Source organism: Opisthocomus hoazin, chromosome 25 (assembly GCF_030867145.1).
Source record: "Opisthocomus hoazin isolate bOpiHoa1 chromosome 25, bOpiHoa1.hap1, whole genome shotgun sequence".
Taxonomy (NCBI): domain Eukaryota; kingdom Metazoa; phylum Chordata; class Aves; order Opisthocomiformes; family Opisthocomidae; genus Opisthocomus; species Opisthocomus hoazin.
Genome location: NC_134438.1, coordinates 5,191,710 through 5,217,091, shown reverse-complemented (window position 1 = coordinate 5,217,091; position 25,382 = coordinate 5,191,710). Strand labels below are relative to the sequence as shown.

The window sequence follows — 25,382 nt, the reverse complement described above, 5'->3', positions numbered from 1 at the left end:
GAGGGCCTTAACTGATGGGATAATCATTGGGTAGAGGAGTGAGGATGCGAGGAGACAGCTGGTGAGCTGAGAAAACAGACAGCGTGCAGCTCTAGCCCTTTCCTGGGTATTTTTAGTCCCGCGGGGCTGCCAGGCACAGACTTGCTGGAAGCAGGTTTGTTGCCAGTGAAAACGTGCTTGCTTTCCTATCCTTTCCTCCCTCTCAAAACGATGCTTTCCCCATTCTTTGGGATGGAAAACAGCACAGCCACGCGCTGCCCGCCCGGAGAGGCCGGTTCGCAACGATGGTGCCCAGACATGGAGCAGCTGACGAAGAGCAGAGGGGTTTTTGTTTGCCCTTGGGCTGATAATTTGCTAGGCATGGCTCTGTGGCAAGCCACGCTGCCTGCAGGATGCTCGGTCCGCGGTGCAGAGCACGGCACCTGCCCAGCGCCCACGGAGCACCCCGGCTTTCCCTTTTCCACGAGCAGCACACCCAGCGTTTATCTACACGCAAACCTGCCTGTGCACTGAGGCAGAGACAAGCTCGTAGTTTTTTCTCTGAACAGCTTCACTCTCATCTCAACCCTGACAAGAGAAAGAAAAAAACCACCATGGCTCTGTCAGCAAGATCATCACCCCAGCAGGCAGCTGGCAAAGAGGGTTTAACGCGCACCTCGGAGGCAACAAGCTCCCGGAGATTGATCATCCCATAAAAACGTCAGCTTGATGTTTTCTGCTCCTGGAAACTCCTCATCAGCCGCCCAACCTGGCCTCAAAAGAGCAGCGCGGGCACAGCGGCAGAGCCCACACCAGCGGCCGTTGCTTGCAGCTCTCGGGCGCGAGGACGGCTTCCCCTCTGCTGAACCCCACGTCCCGCGCTGACCCCTCCCCAGCCAGACTCGGGAGGACAAGAAGGGTGATGCCCTTTGCTGCTGGTTTTTCCTTGCAGCACTTCTTTGTTCCGCTCTTCCCTTGCGATGCTGCGCTAAACGTGACCACGTGGACAGGCTGCGGAAGGGCCGTCCCCTTACGTTGCCAGCAAGCTCGTCGCCATCGCTGTTCCCGCAGACGGAGCCACGTCCCCGCATCAGCCCTTCCCACCCTTGGTGGAGTGGGACACTGCTCAGCACACGCTGAGCCGCCGATCCCCCCGCTCTGCCCCAGGGAAGGGCAAGTCCTGACCCACCGAGCCACGGGACGGCTTGCGGATGGCGGAACAGGAACATCCTCAACATCTCCACCACGGAGCCCGCTTTCCGTTTCACCCTCAGTGCGAGACGTGGTAATTAGAGGGTGAGAAAATGGAGGTTATTCCTGCGCAGAAGACAAAAAAGATGCTGAAGTGCCCTGGCTCAACAGTGGAAATCGCTGCTTTAAGCACAGAACCTAGAAATGGAAATCTTCACCTGCAGCAAGTCTCGGAGATGCCTCTGCCAGACGCGGGCCACGGGCTGAGATTTCACCTCCCAAGGCCTTTCTCTCCTGAGACCGTAGGAGAGCTGCTGCTCATGCCTCAGTGTCTGGATGGGGCTTGTCTGCATCGGAGACGGCCAGCTGAGCTCCACGTGTGCCAGAGGCTCCTCGCATCCCTCTCCACAGCCCCACAGCACCCGAGGGTCCCTCCTCATCCTTCCTTTCCTCACCTCACCCACATGCTTGGTCACAAACCCTGTTTACGCTCCACAGGATTCTTAAGTTTTACAAGCCTGGACCTGAGCAGCCCTGCCTGCAAGCTCAAGCACCCTGGCTTCTCCATCCCGGGCGATCCACAGGGAAAAAGCTGCATTTCAACAAGAAAACCAATCGGCAGATAACGCCTCATCCCAGCATCTCTCCTGAGTCCTTACATTTACTCCTGGGATGCACTGTGGCCTCTGGGGACCTCCAGTCCCCGGAGAAGGACGAGGAAGATCCAATTTACCACGGGGCCCATATGGTGATGGTGCCTCCACATCCCCTAACGCAGCCCCGCCGACGGCAGGGCGCCGCGCAGATGGTACCGCGCTGACGCCAGGGACAGCCCGCGGCCAGGACACCCGGGGATAATAAGGGAAATGAGGCATTCTGGCTAGAAATAAGGTGCCAATTATTAGCAGCAAAGCTTTAGATTCACATACTAACGGGTGAGATGGATTCGTAGAGGGAGAATCACCACTGCGGAGATCTGCGCTATGGATGTGACTGGGACCTGAGAAAAGATGTAGCGGTGTCTTCTCTCCCGTCCAGGCATGGGAAGACACCCAGGGTCCCCACACCTGCAGCAACGTGGCCTCTGCTCCCCAGGGGACAATGCCCAACTGGTCCTTGCTGGAGATGCCACCCTGGCAAGACAAGACACTCGGACAGCATCTCCAGGTTTTGGACCCGTCTCAGAGGTGGCAGGGAAGCAGCGGGTGCCCCTAAAGCATGAGGACAGAGGACACTGCAAGCAACAAAAGACAGCTACTCCCAATCTCTTACCTTAATGGGCACGCTTCTGCCCCAAAGGCTCGCTCCAAAACCAAAAAATGGTTCCTATCCTCAGCCCTTGCCCACCCCAACCCCTTAAGCCAGAGGAGAAATGTGGAGGAAAAATGTCCAGATCTGGCTGTTTCTTTGCAGGGAGCGGTAAGCGTTGCTATTCTACTGATATTTATAGTTCCCTGTGGGAGGGGAGGCATTACACACCACTTCCAGTGGGTATTTTCAGAAAGCCACCTGCTCCTCGCCATTGTGCAGAAACACAATTGTTCCGCCACAAAAAGCTCGTCAGACGATGAGCCGCAATCTCTGCCGGGTGCTCCGGCGTGGGTACGGGGTGCACGGCGCGGAGGACGGGGACCACCCCCAGCAGGGGCTGGCACCTAAACTCGGTCACGCACGCCAGTTACAGGACTGTGTCTCCCCTTGGGGAGTGTTGCATCGGTCATGTTATGGTTCCTGACTCAGTTTCCCTGCTTCCAAAACGGGCTATGTGTCCTCAGCTGACCCCAGAGCAGGGCCTAATCTGAGTTTCTTGCAAGAAGGAACCTGGCACGTGAAGGGACTGCTGGGGTGAAGACACAGCAACACGCAAACCTCCTGTCTTTGCACTTTGGGGTGAGATGACAGACGGGAATGAGCCTTGGAGGGGCTCCAAACTGGATGATCCCTCTGACAAGTGGGATCCCACAGCCTGGCCAAGAGACTCAGCAAGTCCAGACTCACATTCAAACTTCATCTCTGGATTTGCAACAGCCAAAAACACGAGTGAGGGGAGAAAGAACAACAGGTCTGAAGGTGCTGCTAAACCCCCAAGGATCCCAGTGTGGCCAGGAGCTCACATGGGGTCCCAGCAAGCGTGCTGGTGAAGCAAGGGAATATGGTCACTGGAACAAGCACACGAGCTGGATTTCACCCTGCTGCAGACCTGTCCCAGCAGACAGCAGGGGTTACCCAAACCCATCAGAAATGCAAACCAAATCCCCCAAATCCTGTCACCACAATCCCACTCCAGTGACCCGCACCAGTAACACGTTGTAGTGGATTTCCACAAAAACCCGGCAGCATCGCTGAAACAACGGGACTGCCGGCAATCACAGAATGACAGAACCCAGAGTCCCAGCATGGTCGGGGTTGGCAGGGCCCTCTGTGGGTCACCCAGCCCAGCCCCCTGCCCAAGCAGGGTCACCCAGAGCAGGGGGCACAGGACCGTGTCCAGGCGGGGCTGGAATATCTCCAGAGAAGGAGACTCCACAGCCTCCCTGGGCAGCCTGGGCCAGTGCTCCGTCACCCTCAGAGGGAAGAAGTTCTTCCTCATCTTCAGCTGGAGCTTCCTCGGCTTCAGTTTGTGCCCGTTGCCCCTTGTCCTGTCGCTGGGCACCACTGGAAAGAGTCTGGCCCCGTCCTCCTGACCCCCACCCTGCAGATATTCAGAGGCATTTCTAAGGTCCCCTCTCAGCCTTCTCTTCTCCAGGCTGAACAAGCCCAGCTCCCTCAGCCTCTCCTCGTAGGAGAGATGCTCCAGTCCCCTCCTCATCCTCGCAGCCCTCCACTGGACTCTCTCCAGTAGCTCCTCATCTTTCTTGAACTGGGGAGCCCAGCACTGGACGCAGCACTGCAGATGGGGCCTCCCCAGGGCAGAGCAGAGGGGGAGGAGAAATGCCCGCGGAACACCGATTCTTTCAACGGGTGAGCGGTTGGGAAACCACTCTGTGCCACGAGCTGGACTCCCCGGAACAGAGGAGAAGGACGCGCCTGATGCACGGCACCGAGCTCACCTCCCTCCTCCGGGATGTGGTCTGCACTCGGATCCACCCACAGAGACAAGGAGGGGTATTAACAGCAACCGGTCCGACCCCAAAAAGCCACAACACTGGTTGCCATCATTCCCTGTATCAATAGCTGGTCCGCTCGCCGTCCCTGTGTGCCCATGCGGCTGTTTCATCCTTATTTTCTATAACTTCGCAACCAAACCCCACGTCCTCTGCTCTGTCAGGACAAAGCCTTTGACTTCTGCTTCGTTCAAGGCTCAACAAACAGCAGAGGGAAATGCAAGCACCACGGCCCTTCCAAAAAGGGCAGGTCGAGGTGAACCAGCCCCTGGATGAATGTGCAGGTGAAGGTGAGCTCTGGGATCCAGCAATCGGGCTGGTTTCCAGCCCAAGGTGGACGCAGACTCCTTTGAGAGGGAACAAGGCATGGGCAAGCAGCCTACAACCACAGGGACAACACGGTGCGCTCATCACAGAGACGGCATCACTGCCAAAGTCCCCTCACCTTTGGGAAAGTGAGGCTTCGTGGCTCAGTTTCCCCACTAGCAGGGTATAACTTCAGTCATCGCTGAGACTCGGAGGGATGGCTGGTGATTTTCCACAACTTCACTTGAGGTTTTGCCACGGGTACATCCCTCCCACCCCCATGACACTTTTGATGAGGAGTTATTTATCAAGAAGAGTGTGGGCAGCAGGACGAGGGAGGTTCTCCTTCCCCTCTACACTGCCCTGGTGAGTCCCCATCTGGAGTACTGTGTCCAGTTCTGGGCTCCCCAGTTCAAGAAAGATGAAGAGCTACTGGAGAGAGTCCAGAGGAGGGCTACGAGGATGGTGAGGGGACTGGAGCATCTCCCCTACGAGGAGAGGTTGAGGGAACTGGGCTTGTTCAGCCTGAAGAAGAGAAGGCTGAGAGGGGACCTTAGAAATGCCTACAAATATCTGAAGGGTGGGGGTCAGGAGGATGGGGCCAAGCTCTTTTCAATGGTGCCCAGCGACAGGACAAGGGGCAACGGGCACAAACTGAAGCACAGGAAGCTCCAGCTGAAGATGAGGAAGAACTTCTTCCCTCTGAGGGTGACGGAGCACTGGAACAGGCTGCCCAGGGAGGTTGTGGAGTCTCCTTCTCTGGAGATATTCCAGCCCCGCCTGGACAAGGTCCTGTGCAGCCTGCTCTGGGTGACCCTGCTTGGGCAGGAGGGTTGGACTAGATGACCCACAGAGGTCCCTTCCAACCCCTACTATTCTGTGATTCTGTGATTCTGTGATCTGGGAGCCTGACGGCCCGGAGCCGGGGGCTCTCCCCCTCGCTGCCAAACCAGCCCCTGCCCTGCTTTAGTCACACACCGTGAGCACTCACTGGTGCTAATTTATGCAGCGACGGGGGAAGAGTCACCAGCATGAAGAGGGTGGGGGGGGGGGGGGTGCTGAAATCTGCGCCGCGAGTGCACCCGAGCCCTGTGAAAAGACGCAGAGGTGCCTCTTCACCCACCCAAGCCCCGGCACCCACCCCGCAGCAGGCAGCTCGGGCTTCTGCGCGCAGCCCGGGGGACGCGGGCGAATGCTGCTTGTGAAGAAACCCCACGGCAAGCCCCATGGGCGTCCCAGCACAGCGGCCGCTGCCCTGAGCAGCTTGCGTGCCCCATCTGCCCAAGATCCAGGGTTTCCACCGCGTCGCCCAGCGTGCTGGCATCTCTTCCACACCCAGGAGCACCTCCTGCACCCGATGCACGGCCCGCTGTGCAACGAGCCTCAGCAATCATGATCGCTCCCACACATCTGCTGCACATCTGCCCACTTCCCATCAGGAACTTTGGCCACCAACCCCATGAACGGTGGAAAGGGAAAGCGGCTCGTTGAGCTCCCCGGGGTGCAGACGGCACCCGCTCCCTGCCCAGCTCAGGTTGGTCTTCGGCATTTTGCCACTATCCTTCATGGGATCACAGATTTTGTGTGGTGCTGAGGAAGAGCCCGGGGGGGGGGGGGGGGGTAATTTGGAGAGCCTGAGAAGAGGCAGCCTGGCCTCTCAGTGTGAAATTTGGGAAGGATTAGCAGGTATTCGGAGCTGCAGAGGACAAACTGGGGAAATGCCCAGTGCTGCTGGCTCCAGTTTGAAGCACAGCAGATGCGGAAAGCAGCCCCTGCATCACATTCAGGGAGGTTTTGCAGCCAGCACAACCTGAAAGGGAAAAGCACGACCTGGAGCACGACCCACACCACGGGGAGGCCTCCAGAGCTCAGCAATTCACCATCGACCACTTCAGCACACCAGCAGAGATAACGGCGGTGAGCCCTGCGCCCTCCCCGTGCTCCCCAGCCCGCCTGCAGGCAACGCAGGGGATGCATCAGGACATCGCTTTCATCCATCCTCCCAAAATACGAGAGGTTTCAGTCCTCCCCGTTCAAGAAGAATGGTGACATCTTGGCTTGGGCATTGGATGACCCCAACCGAAGGCAACTCAGATGGTTTTGGTAACTCGAAAGATTTGGAGGGGGTTCCCCTTGTATCCATCCCTTCTGCTTTCCCTTGTGCTAATTAACTTTCGCAAGTTATTTAATCCCTTCGCTGATGGCGCAGCTAATTACTGAGCAGCTTTCGCCGAGCTGCAGACGTGCCTTGCTGGGGAGCGGGATACCAGCGTGATTCTCGGCTCCGTGCAGTCACGCTCCAAGGACGGTTGGGCCAGATCCAGCACCAGGGCAGCTCTGCAACATCCACGGGGAAAATAAAACCTGACATACTCCACGCATCTCCACCCCTTCTGGGACATGGGGGTGGTTGGGACCTCAGAGCTGCGGCTGCTCAGCTTCATGTAGGGCAAGGCAGGATCACAGAGTTGAATCCTTGCCTGGTCGAAACATGCTCTTCCTCCCAAGCATCCTCATGCCAGGGATAACCACAGCCTTCCCCGGCCAAGCCGTGGTCCTTTGGTGCCTTGGCTGTCCCCTCGCGTGGTTTGGAAGGGGTGGGGGCAGCTGGCAGAGGAGCACAGATGGCAGGACCTGTCCCAGGAAGGAGCAGGCAGAGATGGAGACAAAGCACAGCACGGCTCCCATCCGCCCCAGCCCCGGCTGGAAGAACCCTGCGGCCGCTCCCACGGTGGCCGTGCCCGCGGGGACCAAGCCAGCCGGGCGTCACCTCCCGGCGTCTCGTCCCTGCGGTTCACGGCAAGTGACAGGACACGGCATGGCAGAAGCAGCCGCGCGGGGACATCTGAGGACAGCGACATTTGAGAGGTGGCCGGGGGCAAGGCGCAGACACTAGAGCTCTGTCTGCTCCTGTCTCACCCGCGTCAAGCAAGGCCGCGTCTTCAACCCACGCTCTTTGGCTACGCAAAATCAGCCCACAGACGAAGCTCGCCGGGCCCACAGCCTCCAGCCATAGCAGCAGGAAAGCACCAAGGGCCGGCCTTGGCCGGACAGCACTGCAGGAAGGCTTCTCCTGCATTTATCTTGCTTTTTAAGCCGTGTTTCGTACAAGAAGGAGTTTTTGGTGGTCCTGTCTGTCCCTGCACTTCTCCAAACACCACGAAACAGAGGGCTATGTTCCCAGCTCACTGCGCCAGGGTGGAGGAGGTCCTGAAGATGCTATGCTTTGAGAACGGAGTTGAGAAGGAAAACCCAAGTCGTTGCCCTTTAGGAAAAAAGTGTGGCAATAGCTCAACCCTTATTAGCCATCAGAGAAACCACAGAGAGCACCTCAGAAATACCCTGCCATGGAAGAATCACAGAATCACAGAATCACAGAATCACAGAATAGTAGGGGTTGGAAGGGACCTCTGTGGGTCATCTAGTCCAACGCTCCATCTGGAGCTCACTCCTCCTGGATATAGCCCACAAGGAAGATATAAGGGATATATAAGTCCAGTTCCCTCCAGAGATCCCCAGTACTGGAGAAGATCAGGAAGAATAAATCAAGCTTTTTGTGAACGACGCGAGCTGCCTTAGACCCAGCAGGGAGCTTTGAGCAGAGCCCCCAAGGGCTTCACCCAGCTCTACCAGCCCCCTCCTTCCCAACTCTCTTCAATAACTGCACCCCCGTACCCCAGCTAATGACCCCCCTGGCTTATGGGGCAGAAAGGCCACCTCCTGCAGCCCAGGCAGGCAGAGCAGGACCGGGTGGCCTGAAGAGAAGAGCAGCCTTGAACACCAGCCAGCTCCTCACCCAGTGTGGTCCCAGCGTGCTGGTGGCTGAGCCACCAGGGACGGGGTTCCCATCCCAGCTGGGAGCCTGGGTGTATCAGTGGGGAGGGATGGGGTTGCCGCAGGGTGACTGTGCCCTCGAGATGTCCCCAAAGAGGCCAGGGAACGTGCCGGCACTACGGGGCATCCAGGGATAATGCATCTGGGATGCATTCAGAGGAGTGTGGCCAGCAGGTCAGGGAGGTTCTCCTTCCCCTCTGCTCTGCCCTAGTGAGGCCCCATCTGCAGTGCTGTGTCCAGTGCTGGGCTCCCCAGTTCAAGAAAGATGAGGAGCTACTGGAAAGAGTCCAGAGGAGGGCTATGAGGATGATGAGGGGCCTGGAGCATCTCTGCTACGAGGAGAGGCTGAGGCTGCTGGGCTTGTTCAGCCTGGAGAAGAGAAGGCTGAGAGGGGACCTTAGAAATGCCTCTGAATATCTGCAGGGTGGGGGTCAGGAGGACGGGGCCAGACTCTTTCCAGTGGTGCCCAGTGACAGGACAAGGGGCAATGGGCACAAACTGAAGCACAGGAAGCTCCAGCTGAAGAGGAGGAAGAACTTCTTCCCTCTGAGGGTGACGGAGCCCTGGCCCAGGCTGCCCAGGGAGGCTGTGGAGTCTCCTTCTCTGGAGATATTCCAGCCCCGCCTGGACGCGGTGCTGTGCAGCTGCTCTGGGTGACCCTGCTTGGGCAGGGGGTTGGGCTGGGTGACCCACAGAGGGCCCTGCCAACCCCTGCCATGCTGGGACTCTGTGATAAGTGAGCATGCTCCAGCCCACGCTGTCGCCATGGCCATTCGGTGATCCTGGCACTCATCCTGCTTGCCAAGGTCCCAACGGCAGAGGCCAACACTGACTTCACCCCTGTTCCTTTGCACCAGCACCCGATCTAGCAATGCTCAGCACTGTGCTGGATGAGCAGAGAGACCGGCCAGAGGAAATATCGTGCCCCAGCACCACTCCCCTGGTTTGGGGGATTTGCAAAAACAGCGTAAGCTTCTAATTGAGGCACCTAACACGGAACCGCTCCAGACCGCGTGGGGAGTGTCGTGGTTTGCAGTGGGGTGGCAGCTCTTCTCTGTGTCAGCAGAACGCTCATCTGAACATTTATTGTCACGAAAAGCAGCGCTGGGCATTAGTTCAGCTCAATTTCCAACTCGTTCCCTCTTAAAATCTCCGCTCCGCGGAGCTAAGCTAACGCAGTCAGCTCTGCGTCCTCGCCGCCAGCACCCAGTGCCCCCGGGCAAAGCCCCGTGCCTGGCACCGACAGCCCTGGGAGCCTGTGCCCTCGTCCCCACTGTGCTTCCTGCAAGGCCCCACGGCCACGCCGAGCTCACCCAAGCAAGGTGGTGGCCCCAACCATGCCATCATGGAGCCTGGCCTGTGTTTCCATCCATCACCCCCAAAGGGCGTCCAAGCAGCATCCACCCCCATCACACTCGTCGGCACAAAGCCCCTCGACACCGCACTTTGCAACCCCCCCCCCCCGTGCTTCGAGCCGCTCCTGCACACGCTGAGCTGCGGGAAGCGGCCCCGTGGCCAAGCACTGGTGCCAGGGACGATCGCCCGAACCGCCCCAGGAGGAGCTGAGAGCAGGATTTGGCTGATCCGTGGGAGACATCACCAGGAGAGGGGGGAACCGCGTTTGCAGCTCAGCAGGCTTTTAAAGAAATTAAACGTAGGTAATTACGTTGGTGCACGAGTGGCTGGAAGAGACGCGGGCGCGGTGGTTTCCATCCTGGTCCCTCCGTTCGAGCACTGCTCCTGTGGGCCAGGTAACCTTAAAATCTCTGGAAGGGGGATGAAGGGAAGGAGATGACCCATTGCGTTGGCAACACATGTGCTGTCTGAGCTGCCAGTGTCACGCACCTTCTCTGTTCAAAGCAAGCAGCAAATTAAAGCTCACAAGCACACGGAGACGCACATGGGAGTCCCTCTCCACACCAAACTCCAGCACAGCAGCTGAGCCAACATTTTCTAGAAGGTTTAGTGACCATTTTTGCAGACAGCTTTAAATTTCTTGCTTCTTTACGACACGATTTTGGACCCTGGGCATCCTACAGCGCCCTGTTCCTGCAGATGTTAGCCCAAGCAGAACCCAGCTCCGCCAGCGCTGGCCTAGGGATGGCTCAGCCCGAAGCAGCCCGTCCCCAAGACCCACCACGTCACCGTCGCAGTGCCAGCGCTGTGCTGCAATGCTGCAGTCCCTCCAGGGCAACGTAGGGGAAAAAAAAGAACATGTGTCAGGGGTTGGTGGGATGCTCACCCGAGCAGAAGCAGATCCCTGCCCGGCCTCCCGTGCCGTGCCCTCCTCACACCTTCTCAAGCTCCGACAGTGCCCGCAGCCATCAGCCCACCTGAGATGACCTTTACCTGCCGTGCAGATAGAGGGGCATTCGCCGAGCGATGCTCAGGACGTTCACACCTGATAGGGAGAGCTCTCTGACCTTGTCTCCTCCAGGTAAACGCACCAATTTATCTTAACCGGTTTTGGAAGGGGCCTGGTTTGGACAGCCGCAAGCCTTTCCCTGCTGAAGTACGGTGACTCAAGGCCAGCTCATCTGAAGCGATGCTTGCTGCTGGGTTTCACCTTGCTACCACCCACAGTAGCACCTTCAGCCTGGGCAGACAGAGCAGCAGCACCTCCCTGACGCAGAAATCCACACAGCGCAGGAGCTCAAAGGGATTGAATTTACCCTGGAGCCAGAATCCCGACAATGGGAGGTGGGATTTTTAAGCACTGTCCTTTGCAAAGGGCTTGGGCCTGCTGAAGGACGTGGTGGACTTCAGGCTTGACTCGCTCCAGGCACAACATTGACGGCAGCGCTGGGTATGCACAGTAACACCCACCCTGTAGATCTGCCATCACCATGGCACAGCATGACGTGCTGTCCAAGGACCCTTACTCCCCTCCAACACCACAAACACACCCGCCAGTCACCACGTTCCAGCTCAGCAGAGCCACCTCCACCTATGTGGACCTGCTCAGAGCTGACACCCCGCAAAACTCAAGGGCTGGGGTCATCTCCAGCGATGCACTGCATTCTTAGAAGCGATGCAGCACACAAAGCCTCTCCCGAGGTGCTCCCACCCCAGACATGGAGTCAGCCTGAACAAGACTCTTCTCTCCCTACAGCCAAAGCCACTTTCCTCCCAGGAACTGGGTCCCTGTGGCACCTTTGTAGGCCCAAACCCCTCCATGCATGGAGTAGGCAGATACGAGCCACCTTGCTCCTAGATCTCAAGGGATTTCCGAAGAGCACTGGCCAAGCCTGAGGGCTGAAAGACGAGAAGGACCAAATTGTCCAGAGATATGGAGGAACCTAGCTCCTGAGGCCCAAGAACTGAATACCCTCCCAGACTGGGTCTCACCATCTCCTCTGCCCTTCGCGAAGCATATGGCCACCCTCTAGCTGTGTTTGATCTGGTGAACGTGGGGCAGGACAAGACAAGAGAGTTTCTGGGTCAGTCTTGGTCTCGTGAGGGGAAACAGATGGGATTTCTGGTGGGACTGATGTTCTGAAAAGCAATTACACATGAAGACATCCCCAACAGACGATGCTGTGCTCTGGCCCAGAGCCCAAGTCATCCTGGGTTTGGATTTTAATTAGACTCGTTTTGGTATATGTTCTCTACTTCCCTCCAGATAATGATTTAATTATTACAGAGATGTCTTCAAATTAGCAGCTTCCTCAGTGGATTATTCAGCTGGGATCTCCTCAATTACAGAGTCCATCTCACCGCCACCAAAAGAGAGGCTGGAGAGAACAAAGGAAAACCAAAAGCCTTCCCAGAAAGAGAAACCATGCAAGCACCCAGCTCCTGAGCAGGGGCCACTGTCAAGCCCTTCTCGTACCGCTATTCATGTCTCACACTTGGTTAAGAAACATGAATCTAAACCACACCCCAAACATCTGCATCATGCATGACCACGGTGGCATCAAGGCTGGTCTTGTCTTCCCACCACCAAGCCTTCTTACCCCGCAGACCGCAAGCAGGAGAAGAAACCAAGCAAGGTGAAAGGGATGCGCCATGAGCTAGGACACAGAGCCACTGCTGTGTGTCCCCCCTAATGGGATCGCACGGTGAGGATCCCCTAGGAGAAGGGAGCCCATGGGGACCCGGTGAGACCCCGCTCATTGCTAGGCTACAAGTGCCCTCGTGCTCTCTGCAGGGCTGGTGCCACCCAGCAAGCCCCTCGTGCTGGGAAGGACCACAGGGGAGAGGGGAAGGCAGGTGGGACCAGGCAGGGAACGAGGCACGGCCCCTGACGGCAAGCCAAATCTCCTCCTCCAGCAGCGGGACTCGGCAGTGGCCATGCAAGGCTCCAGGCCTGAGGGACGAAGGCTGAAGAGAGAACAGCAGGACAGGTTGCCCAAAAGAAATACCAAATGTATACGCAAAGTGAAGGACACGGCACGGTGAGTGTAAAACCTTCAGCGTGCAGCTCTGCAACACGAGTTGGTGCCAAGAAGCAGTAACTCACCCGCAGAAAAGCTCAGTCCCCAGCCAAACTGCCAAGCAGACAGGTTGCTTCCCCACTGCGAGACCTGCGCAGAGCACCTCCATGCTGCAGGGCTTCAGCAAACCCTCCTCCCCAGCCGGGCACGATCCCCCTCCCCAGGTAGGCTGGGAAAGGACGGGACACGCTCATGAGCAACCCCATCCCCTGGTGCAAAGGGCAATGAGCTTCAAGGACACACCAAGCAGCACTTTGGTCCTTTTCCACCCACGTACTTGAACTACCAACTGCACACTGTGCTTCTCCCAGGATCCCCGAGATTTCCGTCACCAGTACTACCAGCGAAACAGATTCTGCAGCAGCCACTGGAAAAGCTCTACCACCTCTCCCTGCTGTAGCACCGACAGCCTTGGGAAATCTCCGCAGGCTCCTCTGTCACTGCAGCTCACACTCCAACAGATCAGCTTAAACCAGCTGCAGCTCCTGCTGCTGCAGGAAGAGCCCTCGAGCACAGCCACGCGCCGGTCTGCGGCTGAAAACACAGCCCAGGTCTCTCCAAACCCAGACTAACACCCCGTCGGCGAGGCCAGAGCGACTCTCCTCCTCTGCTTCCCTTCCTCCAGGCAAGAAAAGCAGCCAGGCAGCAAAAATAGCCAGGCCACGCAGCCCGTTATCCCAGCTAACGCGCTTGGGGATACAGCCCCGGTCCTCTCGGGCTCCCGGTGGGATCCACAGCCCTGTTCTCAGGGTGGTGAGCCCCAGCCCATGGCACCATCACCGGCCCCCTGCCCCGCGCCCGCCGGGGCATCGCCCGGCTCTGTCCTCCCCGCCAGCCAGCACAAGCCCCCGGGTGTGCCGAGCTCTCCACCCCACCAGAGACACCAACACGTTCGAGAGCGAGCGGGGGGAGAGAAAAGGCCGTGACGACACAAGCCCTTTAGTTTCATTTCCTTACGAAACCAGGCTAAAGAAGATGGGAGTGGAAGCGACAGACAAGAGAAAGAGAGCAGAATTTTCATTAACCCGATCAAACTGCCTGGAATACGATAACAGAGGCAACGACAGACACCTCCCCTCCGGCCGAGGACAAAGAAAGGCTTCCTAGGTAGGAAGAAGAGGAAGAAAATTGGAGTAGGAGAAAGGAAATGACTCAAAAATGGCTGAAATGTCAGATGTTATTAAAAAGCCTTCACCTACAGAGAAATAACGACTGATGAGAACAGGGATATGACGGGGGAAGCCGAACAGCTGGAGCACAAGCGGAAAGGGGAGCAAGCACCCGAGAAGGTCTCCGCTTGCCACCGAAAGCTGCCCTGGTGTCTACAGTGGTGGGCTGGCTTCTGGAGGCGTGCCTGGGGCGATCTGTGAGAAATGTGGGGTGCGGAGAGGCCGTGCCGGCAAGCAGGGCAGCGGCAGCCGCAGGAGACGGCAGCCCCGGGCTCGCCTCACCCCCCCGCAGACCAGCGAGTCCCCTCGGAGCTGCGGTTAAACGCCTCCGGCTGTCGAAGCATCCTCCACCGAGGTCCTCGTCCTGCTCTCTGTCACCCTCGGGTCACGCTGCCGCGGGTCCACGTCGCAGGGTCCCTGCTCTGACTGCTCGAGGAGCGCGGACGCTGCCTCGCTTTCTCAGGGTACTGGCAGCGTCGTCAGCACGGCCGGGAACCCAGCTGGCAGAATCCCGAGCGGAAAAGCAAATCGAGCAGTCCCTCCGGCACCCCTGCGAGGGGACACCCACGCCTGCGACCCCCCCAGGGACCGTCCCACCTTCAGAGCCGGAGCATCCGCAGCCGGGGCCGAGCGGAGCCGCAGCCGCCCGCTGCACCCGGTGCCCACGTTAAGCAAGCGTGGCCCTCGCACGGCCCCGGCTTTTCCAGGCTGCGGCCATGGCGAGCGGGGAGAGGAGCGTCCGGGCGGTATCGGGGTCCTGTGCAGCCTGCTGTAGGTGACCCTGCTTCGGCAGGGGGGTTGGACTAGATGACCCACAGAGGTCCCTTCCAACCCCTACTATTCTGTGATTCTGTATCGGTGCCACGCGGCACTGCGGGCTCACCGGCTCCCGCTCCAGACCAAGGCAGCTCCATCCCAGCCCGGGAGGTTGAGCCGAAGTCGCGCTGCTCTTGCTCTTCCAGTGGCGACGCAAAGCCCCTTCCCCGCTCCCGGCGCGGAGACAGCCGGAACCTCCCCGGCCGATCGGCCTCTCCGGCGTCTCACAAGCAGCGGCGCGAGAGGAGCTCTGCAGGCAGGAGCGACTCGGATTCCCCGCAGCAGCCTCCCCTCTTGGCATCTCTCTCCACCGCTTCCCCAGCCGCCCGTGAGCTGCATTTGCAGACTACATCCCACCGAACCCCCCCCCTCCGGCAGAGACCCCGACGTGCCCACCCCCAGCTCCCAGCCCGGCTGTCCGCGGGGGCACACACACGTGTGCCCAGCCTTGCTTTGGCTCCGCGTTAATCTGCACACAGCACGGCCCGAGTTGCTCTGAACCTGACCATATTCATTTTTTTGGAAAACAAGAAGAAGTGAGAGCCAAACCGCCCGCGTCTCCCCGCTGGAGCAAGGTCGAGGCCGGCAGGGAGCCGGGAGCTGCGGCTGCGCAGAGACCGGACTCTTTCGAACCCAGACCATCACCTCTGGAGGAAGACACGGAGGCCATAAAGCCGTCACAGTGGCCACCATCGCCTTCTTAGCAGCATCCTCCTACCACCACCAGCCTGGACCAGGTCTCCCCAGCCAGCCGGCTCTGGTTACTGGTGTTCTTAGCACCCATCCTGTGCCCATGAGTCCTCACAGATTTATGAAAGCTTCGGGTGCCACCAAGTGCGCTTGGCAGCTGCCTCAGAGCAGATCAGCCTTAATCCAAGCCAGTGGGGATGGAGAGCGGCAAAAGGAGACCATCAAGGTCTCAGCTGCCCCAGAGACTGGTTAATCTGGGTACTCCCAGTCATTTAGGGACAAATCCTGCAAAATCTCACGCTTTTGGGAGAACAGGCTCAGGCAAACCTCCAGCTCCCCAGTGACTAGGTGGGAGCTGACCCATGGTCACTCTCCTCATGTACACACCTGCACTGCAGGAAAGGTGAAAAAAAAGCTCAGGGTGAAGGCAGCAGCATGGGAAGATCCTTCTGGTTCCTTCTCCACAACAGGTTTTTGGCATTTCGAGGCACACCAGGTCAGCCCACGTGGAGCCAAGAGTCCTTGGAAGGAGAAAGTCCAGGCACTGCGCGATGGAGGACCTGCCACATCTTGGTCGGACAGAGCAGGGTGGCTCTTCCTGATCGGCCACTACACTCGTCCCCACCCTGGGGCAGCAGGAGCATGTCTGGGGTGTCTCCAGTGGTTGGATTTCCTCCTCCTTGCAGTGGAGAGAGGAGGAAACCACGTGGCACCAGTGTCTGCCAGCCCCGTGGGGTTGGTGGCTGGTTTCCTCCCTTTTCAGCCTCCAAAATATAAAGTTGTGGGTTTTTTTCGCAGGACTGGGGGAATCGTGTCCACGGCTTGAGCATATTGCAGCAGGGTGGAGAACTCCCAGCCACCAGCCAAGCCCGTTGGCTGTGCGTGCCTCGAGCCCGTGCTCACCCACCGCTCTGGGCTGCATTTCCAGCTCGGAAACGAACCCACCCAGCAGCGTAAGGGTTGATCGCATGGAGAGATGAGAACCCAAACAGCTTCAATCCAAAGTCTCCTAAAGAAACGCATCAGCTTAGAGCATCAGTCACGTTTTATAGCCTCAGCACCTCCCAGCGATGCTGAAATTCAGTTCTCACATCCGTCGCATCCAGCACTGCTCCAAATCCCTGTCAGCGCCACCAAGCCCGTTTGCTGCTTCACCCCAAGATGACAGCAAGTGACATTCGCCCTTGGCTTCACTCACCGAGCAACCGATGAACTCTCCCTGCCCTGCCAGCAAGCCAGGAAGGTCAGGAGGCTGAAATCCGCTGGAGAAAGGCCTGCTTTCCTCCGAGTCACGCACCAGTCTCCCCAGTGCTCTGTATGAACTGAAACCACCAGCATGCCCTCTGCATTCACCCGTTAAAGAGAGACCCAGCTGCCCAAACCAAAGCAGTCCGGCCCCTTCCCCGTATTCCACATCTCGCAGCCAGACTTGTAAATGTAAATTCCATATTTACTGCAAAGAGGATGGAGCAGACACCTGGGACACAGACGTGGAGGGTTAATGGTGATGAAGCACAGCACGCTGCAGTTTTCAACAGCCTCTCCAGCACGCAGCTATTTGGACCCAAGAGCATCCTCGTGGGTAACGCCGGCCAGACGGGCAATTCACCTCCGCTCTCCTCCTGGCAGGGACAGCTCAGGGGCTCAGAGGGCTGGAAGGGATTTTGGAAGAGCCTTTCCCATGCCCTGACCTGAGATGGGAACAGCCCTTGCTGGCCACCACCAGCACACTTGGCCAGCCCTTCCCCGGGAAGGTCACCAGCAACGGTGGCATTTTATTTGGCAGCCGCTGAGGGTCCATCTCTTTGGTGACAGGATGAATTCGGGGGGGGGGGGAGATTTTGCTTGATGCCACATCAGGGATGAGTTTCCCCTCCTGGATCCTGCTGCCCTGAACGCCGCTGCACCCCTGACTGTCACACCTCGCAATACCCAGAGTAAAAGGAATAAATGTTCATTTATCCCGAAGATCGACACTGCCACTGCATTACTTAAAGACCAGATCTCAAGAGCAGAATTTCACCTTTTGCAGCGTTAACAGATGTCCTGCACTGAGCCACGCAGCAATACTTAAATAAAAAACGGTGGCTGTAAAATAGCCAAGTCATTTGAGAATTAAAGCACTGGTATTTTTAGGCAGCGGGAGTACGTGTGGGAGAGATCTCAAAGTGCAGGCTGATGCCATTTGCTGCAGGGCAGTTAGAATGAGATTTATTGACGACATGTGATTTGAAAGCGACACCAGCGCTTATGAAGAGCCATGCAGTGATCAGCAACGCTGGGGCTTATCTCCACTTCATTTTAAGAAACAAAATTTCTTTATATATGTGTAAACACAAAGGACGTGCAGAACGAAAGCCATTTCTGCTTGCAGAGATGCTCTGATTGCCACCTCCAAAAATGGCCACCGCTAAAGTCTTGTTACTAAATTAATTAGAAGCAGATGATCACAACGGGAAAAAAAATGCTCTTTTTTGAATATGGTAGCCCCAAAATGTTGGCAACAATCGAGTGATTATCATCCAGGTTTTGATGCTGGGGAGGAGGAAGGAGAAGTCTTGTCTCTCCGTCAAACACTAGCTGCTCGCTGGATGTCAGACACGTAACAGCAGCGAAGCAAAGCCTTTCCGGATCTGGGCTCGAAGGAAAGACAGCCCAGATCGGGAGGGATGAGCCTTCTGCCTCCAGTTAAACACTCAGTGGGTTAAAATGAGTTAAGCCATGTTATTCTGCACATGGTGACTGGAGAGCCCAAGCCCCTGCAGGGGTTCAGGGAGGTGTCTCTCCAAAGGATGCTGGCAGTGACCTCAGAGACCCCGCTCCGTCCCCTGTGTCCCAGGGAAGCTCGTGGGCCCCTGCCTCCAGGTGCTGCGATGCTGCCGAGGAGGACAGCAGCTCCCAGCAGGCAGATGGGAATCTCCAGGACTTCCACCCCTCGCTCTCTAGCACAGCCAGGTTTTCCAAGCGGCAAAGCAGCAGCCAACGTTTGGTTTGCTCAACACTTCCATGGGTCCTTCGGGGACTTGGGTCCTTTAGGGTCTTGGGTTCACAGCTCCTCTGCCCCCACAAAGCCTTCTGCAATCCTCCCGAGCCTGCCTTTGCCCAAATGCCCGGCTCGTTTTTGCCATGCAGACTCGTCCCTGTCTGTCTCCTCACTGCAGAAGATCAGGTCCCCCTTCATCCACGCCAGCTGCACATCCATGATTGGACTTCATCACCACTGATGCCCCCAGCCCCATAGCAACTGCGACGGTGGCATGGGGACGGGGTCTCCACTGCAACCGGCACCTCTGCAGGGGGATGCAGCTGGCAGCGACACCACCCTCAGCCGGTGTGGGAAACATGTTACCGGCACAACGGGATGGCAAAAGCACCGGCAGCACCACGTCCCAGTGATGCCCACACCGGCTGACCCTTACTATCCCCGGCCAGAAACCAGCTGCGGCCACACTGGGAAGCTCCACAGAAACAATCTCTCGTGCAGACACTGGTGAAAAGCAGGATTCTGGCTGTGCCACCCTCACGCCGCATTCCCAGCACCCATTCCCGAGAGCGAGGAGCTCAGCTTTGCAGCACTCCAGGGAAAGCAAACACGGGGAGAAGATACTCAGCAGCACCACAGCTACCTCATCCTGCAGAGAAACCGGCCATCACACCGCGGCGCTTCCCGAGCCTCAAAACCCTGCCGTGCCCGGATGAGCCTTGAAACGCTGCCCTGCACTCCCCAAAGCCACATCTCGCCCGGGCAGCCCCACAATCTAGCAGGAATTTCAAGGCACGGTGCCTTCCACCACCCCAGGGATGCAGGGCTCGGGTCTGTTCCCCAAGGACAGGAGGGTGCAGAGCCCTTTTCCCCTGGGGCTCTGGCCTGATTTGAGCTCCCCGAGTGGGCTCGCAGGACTGTGAGCCACCCAGGTGCTTTACGAGAGCTCGCTCCCCCGAACGAGAACATCATCTCGCCACCTCGCCGGGAGAAATCACACTCGCACAAGGTACTTGCGCATTATGTGGGACAGTTCGGGACCAGAATAACTTCCCCTCCTGGCTGATCAGCGTGTGAATAAATCAGCCACAGCCAAAAATAACCTCTGGACCTTTTTTGACTCCTTCCTGCAGAACAGTTTGGGGGGATGCTAGAAAGAGGCCAAGATCGAGTTAGTACGGCTGCCAAGCACTGAATTACAGGGCGGGTTAACCGGATGATTGAGGCTGCGAACTTTGTACAAGCCCATCTTTCCCCTCACTGTCTGCAGCCCCTGGCACCATGAATTTCTGCATGGGGAAGAGCCGTAAGCACCAGCACCAAGCCTATTTAATTCATGATGAAGAGCTCGAGATCAGATTTATGACACCTGTGTTAACGCCACAGCAAGGCTATAAACACCCTTCCGGCTTTTGGAAGCCAGAAAGGCCAAGCTTTGGCAGCAGAGGATCCGTCTGAGGATGCACTGCGCTAACCAGACTCCCAGAAAGGCGAGTGCTGGGCCGGCAGCGCGGCCGAACGTCCCCCTTTCCCCAGGCTCCAGCCATCCGATGCGCAGCCCAGCTCCTGCCTCTCGGCTCGTGGAAACCCCAGGGCACCGCGCGGCCGCCAGCCCCGCAGCAGCACGCCGCTTCTGTCCCAGCACATCAGCCGCATCGCGAACGATGCCAGCCGGGGGGGTAAAACCCATCTGTAATTATGGAGAAAATTAACATCTGACAAGAAATGGTGAAAACGAGAACTTAAAATCAGTTCAAGAAAGATGAGGAGCTACTGGAGAGAGTCCAGCACAGGGCTACAAGGATGGCGAGGGGACTGGAGCATCTCCCCTACGAGGAGAGGTTGAGGGAACTGGGCTTGTTCAGCCTGGAGAAGAGAAGGCTGCGAGGGGACCTTAGAAATGCCTCTAAATATCTGCAGGGTGGGGGTCAGGAGGATGGGGCCAAGCTCTTTTCAGTGGTGCCCAGTGACAGGACAAGGGGCAATGGGCACAAACTGAGGCACAGGAAGTTCCGTCTGAACATGAGGAAGAACTTCTTGCCTCTGAGGGTGATGGAGCCCTGGCCCAGGCTGCCCAGGGAGGTTGTGGAGTCTCCTTCTCTGGAGATATTCAAGACCCGCCTGGACAAGATCCTGTGCAGCCTGCTGTAGGTGACCCTGCTTGGGCAGGGGGGTTGGACTAGATGACCCACAGAGGTCCCTTCCAACCCCTACTATTCTGTGATTCTGTGATTCTGTGATTTGGGGAGGGGGTGCCTTTCCCCGCTGTGCCATCCCGCCCCGGCGATGGATCCTCTCCGCGCCGGGAGCCGGGATGGAGCGGCCAGGCGGGACGAGCATCCTTCCCTGCTGCACGTCCCCGCGGCACAGCGCTCGCTGTTGAAGAAATCGGCCGCACGCTGCCAGTGCCTCACCTCCCCGCTAAGGAGCTGGGCCCAGGGGTGGTGGTCCGTGGCGTGGCACTGCCGACACGGCCCGCTGGCGTGCAGGGGCTTGGCACAGCCGATGCCAGCTCCGAGGGTGCGAAGGAGAGCGGCATCACGCAGCAAAAAACCCTGGGAACTGCTCTCTCCTGGAAACAACGGACAGGAGGATGGGGGAAATGAGCTCTCATCTGCCACTTATTTTCTCCTTTTTTTTTTGGATGCAATTAAAGGCAGCTACCCAGCCGGCAGCTCCTCGCGCTTGCTAAGAGAAGCGTGGCAGAAAACTGGGAGCTGAAAAAAAAATAAAATCTGCATTTCAGATAAATTCCAGCCCTGGCAGTCCTGCAGGATTACAGCACTGGAGACAGCCACCCGTGAGCTGGCTGAAAACACCAGGGTGGAGATTCAGGAGTGGAAGGGAGGGCAACTTGGAGGACACGGGGTCAGCGCCCTCCTGGCCAGTGACTTTTGGCCCTGTCTTTTGGAGAAGGTTTGGCACCCAGCTCCAAACTCCCTCCACCTCCCTGCTGCGGGGTGGCAATGGCTGCGCTGCGCAGGGGCTGGGGCAGGCGGGGCTGCTCCACGCACCAGAATGGGAGCGAGATTCCATCTGAACATGAGGAAGAACTTCTTCCCTCTGAGGGTGACGGAGCCCTGGCCCAGGCTGCCCAGGGAGGTTGTGGAGTCTCCTTCTCTGGAGATATTCAAGACCCGCCTGGACAAGGTCCTGTGCAGCCTGCTCTGGGTGACCCTGCTTGGGCAGGGGGGTTGGACTGGGTGACCCACAGAGGTCCTTTCCAACCCCTACCATTCTGTGATTCTGTGATTCTGTGAGATGGACACCCGCTTCGTTCCTTAGGGCATCCTCACCGTGCAATTAAACAGAGGGCTTTACGACCTCCCCACAAGGATTTTCATCTGCTTGACCGCCGCACAAACAGGAGCAAAATCCAATTATATCAGTGCAACTTTTTTTTTAGCAAACAGCCTTGAATCATTTTTCACTACTTCTGCTCCAGATGGGCCCGAATGCGGACCTGTCCCCCAATGCTGCAGTTGTTTCATGTGATATTTTCCCTTCCTCCCTCCCAAATGCCAACTCGTGTGAGCACACCCACACGTGCACCCACCTCCAAGCCTTTTGGCATCCTTTGCTCGCAGAGGAGCCCTTTAAGAGCTGAAAACTCCCAACCACATCCCTCAGGAGCCTGGCCAGCGCTTGGACCCACCTGTGGAGCCCACACCAGAGCCCTCACCCTTGGTCCCTGCTGACCGTCACCCCCACTCTTGGTGCTTGGCCTTTCACAGAAAGCTTCTGTGAAGTGGAGGGTTGCTATCGTATTTAACAACTATCTGGGAAGAGAGTCAGGCAAAGGATCCATTAACAGCCCGGAGACCTCCCAGCTCACTTTCAAGAACCGTCTGGGAAACCTCAGACACACCAAAGCATGCTTTAGGAGAAAATTAATTGTAAAATAAGGTTTCAAGGTTTGCTGAAGAATCCAGTATCTTTCTGTTTTGCTGGAAACCATGAAATGGCACTGCCCAGGCAGTGGACAGGCCCACGCCAAAGCCACTCCCTGTCCCCAGAGAGGGGAGACCTCCAGGAGCATTTCCAGTTGGGTCCCAGTTTGGGTTCAGCACGCTCTGAGGCTCCAGAGCTGCCTCCCCCAGCTTCGGGGCGAACTCCCACCTCCACCACGGCATTAGGCTCTTTCCCAGCACTGACTCACGGCCACGATCTCCCCACCCAGCTTGCACTCACTCAGCCCCCTCCTCCTCACATCACCGTCCCTGTCCCTGTCCCCCCCACCAGCCCAGCGGGAGCTGCCTGAAAGGGCAAGGCTTGCAAAAACGGCCCTCAAAAGATACAGACAAGGAGTTTTTCTGGGTGGTTTTTACTCCCGGTACCTTCTGAGACAATTGAGACATGCAGGAACCCAAATCTCCAGAAGCTCACTCCCCCAGCATCTGAACTTCAACTGCTGGTGAGCACCAAGGCGCAGCTGGACCGAGCCACCGGTGCAGAGCGAAACCCGCTCGCCCTCGCCACGAAGCCAGAAAGCTGCACGGGGACAGATGAGTCGATTAATCCCACATCTGCCAAACCACAGCTGAGCTGGCCACCCCGGAAAGCCAGATCCATCCATCAGTCCCACCACCAGTGCCTCAGGAACCTGCCAGTTTGGGAGCTCCCTGCCATCCTCCAGCTGCTCCTATGGGTCCCAGACAAACTCTGGTCTGTCTCCTGGAAAAGAGACGCAGGAGGAGCCTGCGCCAAAGCTGGGAAGTCATCCGTGCACTGGAGCACCTCCGGGCGCGGAGGGGACGGCACAGCCTCCTGTGCTGGCAGCTCCCTTGCAAATCTCTGGGGAGGTCCCCAGAGCTCAGTCCCATTTCCCAGCCAGCACTGCCCTGAGACGCAAGGAGTGGCTTCCCCAAGAGCACAGATACCTGAGGCTCCCAGACCGTCAGAGCTACGAAGACGCCAACTTCCCATCTCCTCTAAAGCCTGGGCAGCACCAAGAAACTCCCAAACCACACCGGCACGTTCATCCAGGTACCAAACTCCAGCTCACACTTTGCCTCCCTCCCAGCTCGCGCTCGCAAAGTGGCACAGCGGCGTCAAACCCACCAGGAGAACCTCATTCCAGCATACAAGCAGATGGCGGCAAACGAGCTTAAATGAACGCTTTGCCAACCCTGACTTGGCCAAAACCAGGGCGTCCCCAGAAGGTTTTGCACAGCTTTAACAAAACTCAGCTTCCTAAGCCAATTGCTGTTATAATGATGCAATTTAGGGGATAAACAAGCCCTTAAAGGGCTGGTGTTATTCAGGAGAAAATCACAGTGTCTGGAGGCAGCTTGCCACGGCCGTGAGAAGGTGGCACCAGCTGACAGAGATGGGAACCCGTGTGAGCACAGCTGGAGCCAGTCAAACTGGCCGGATGCTCACCGGGCTGGTCCAGCCCCGAGCACAGTGCCAAGCTCCAGGCTGGACCAGCTTGGTGAGCATCCACCCAGTGCCAAGCTCCGGGCTGGACCAGCTTGGCGGGCATTTACCTGGTGCCGAGCTCCGGGCTGAACCAGCCCCACAAGCATCTGTCTAGCGAGCATCGCCATGAGCTGGTCCAGCCTGGAGCTGGGTGCCAGGCGGGTGCTCACCAGGGCTGTTCTGGCATGGAGCTGGGTGCTGGGAGGATGCTCATCAAGCTGGTCCAGCATGGAGCTGGGTGCCAGGCAGGTGCCCAATGGCTCGCAACTGGACCAGCTTGGTGAGCATCTGCCCAGTGCCGAGCTCCGGGCTGGACCAGCCCCACAAGCATCTGTCTAGCGAGCATCGCCATGAGCTGGTCCAGCCTGGAGCTGGGTGCTGGGAGGATGCTCACTGGGGCTGATCTGGCATGGAGCTGGGTGCTGGGAGGATGCTTGCCGGGGCTGATCCAGCATGGAGCTGGGTGCCAGAGGATGCTCGCAGGGTGGATGCTTGCGGGGCCGATCCAGGCCTGAGCTCGGCGCTGGGTGGATGCTCGCAGGGTGGATGCCTGCGGGCTGTGATCAGTACTGAGGGAGGCGGGAGGATACGGCACTGGGAAATCAGAGGAGCGGGAGAAGGCCAGGGTAGGACCGGTGTCACCTGCCCTCCCCGTCAGGGTAAGGTGGAAGCCTGGGGCGGAGGGTCAGGGTGCAAAGGGACAGCTTGGGACCATACTGGGGGGCTGCCAGGGGCACAGAGCAGCTGAAAATCAAGGAAAGCCCCTCCCCACTCCTGGGTTACAGGAGTCACTGCCCCCCCATACCATGCAGCCTCCGGGGTTGGGGGGGGGGAGATGCGCCCACCCCTTGGCCCCTCCTGCCTGCACCCAGCGGATGGGGCAGCACGCCCGCCTGGCTCAGCCCCACGGCCGGGGGACAGCGGCGTGGGGGGCAGAGGCTTGGCCTGGGGGTAATGTCGGGGGCCAGCAAGCCCCCCCACGACCCAGCGGGGGGGTGAAGATGACATCCCCCCCAGCCCAGACTCAACCCAAGGGAAACGGGGGGGGCTCAGCACATCCCCCGACTCGGACACCCCCTCCAAGGGGCAGCGGGGTGGGAGCCAGAGCACCCCCGGCCCGAGGTACCCCCCCCCCCGGGGGGCAGAGCATCCCCGCGGGGCACGGCAGGGCAGAGCATCCCCAGCCCAGCCCCACCCGGGGAGGCAACGGGGAGCGAAGCCCCCCCGGCCCAGCCCCACGGGAGCCCCACCGAGCATCCCCGGGGGGGCAAAACGGGCAGAGCCCCCCCCGAGTCCAACCCCACCGGGGGGGGGGTGAGCATCCCCCGCCCGGCCCCGCGGGGGGCGAGGCATCCCCCGTGGGCAGCGGGGACCCCCCGGCCCCGCCCGCACTCACCGGCCGCCGAAGTCGCTGGAAGCCGCCGCCGCCGCTGCCTCCCGCTGCCCGCCCCGC

At 58.4% G+C, this 25,382-nt stretch overlaps 1 protein-coding gene across 2 annotated transcripts in view; it reads right to left on the bottom strand.

Annotated features, from left to right (window-relative positions):
- Window positions 1-25,382, bottom strand: part of PPFIA4 (PPFI scaffold protein A4) — a 64,440-nt gene extending 39,058 nt beyond the window's left edge. For both annotated transcript variants that reach the window (XM_075442733.1, XM_075442734.1), the window contains exon 1: window positions 25,326-25,382. The gene's annotated coding sequence lies outside the window, so the exon portion shown is untranslated. The remainder of the gene's footprint in view (window positions 1-25,325) is intronic.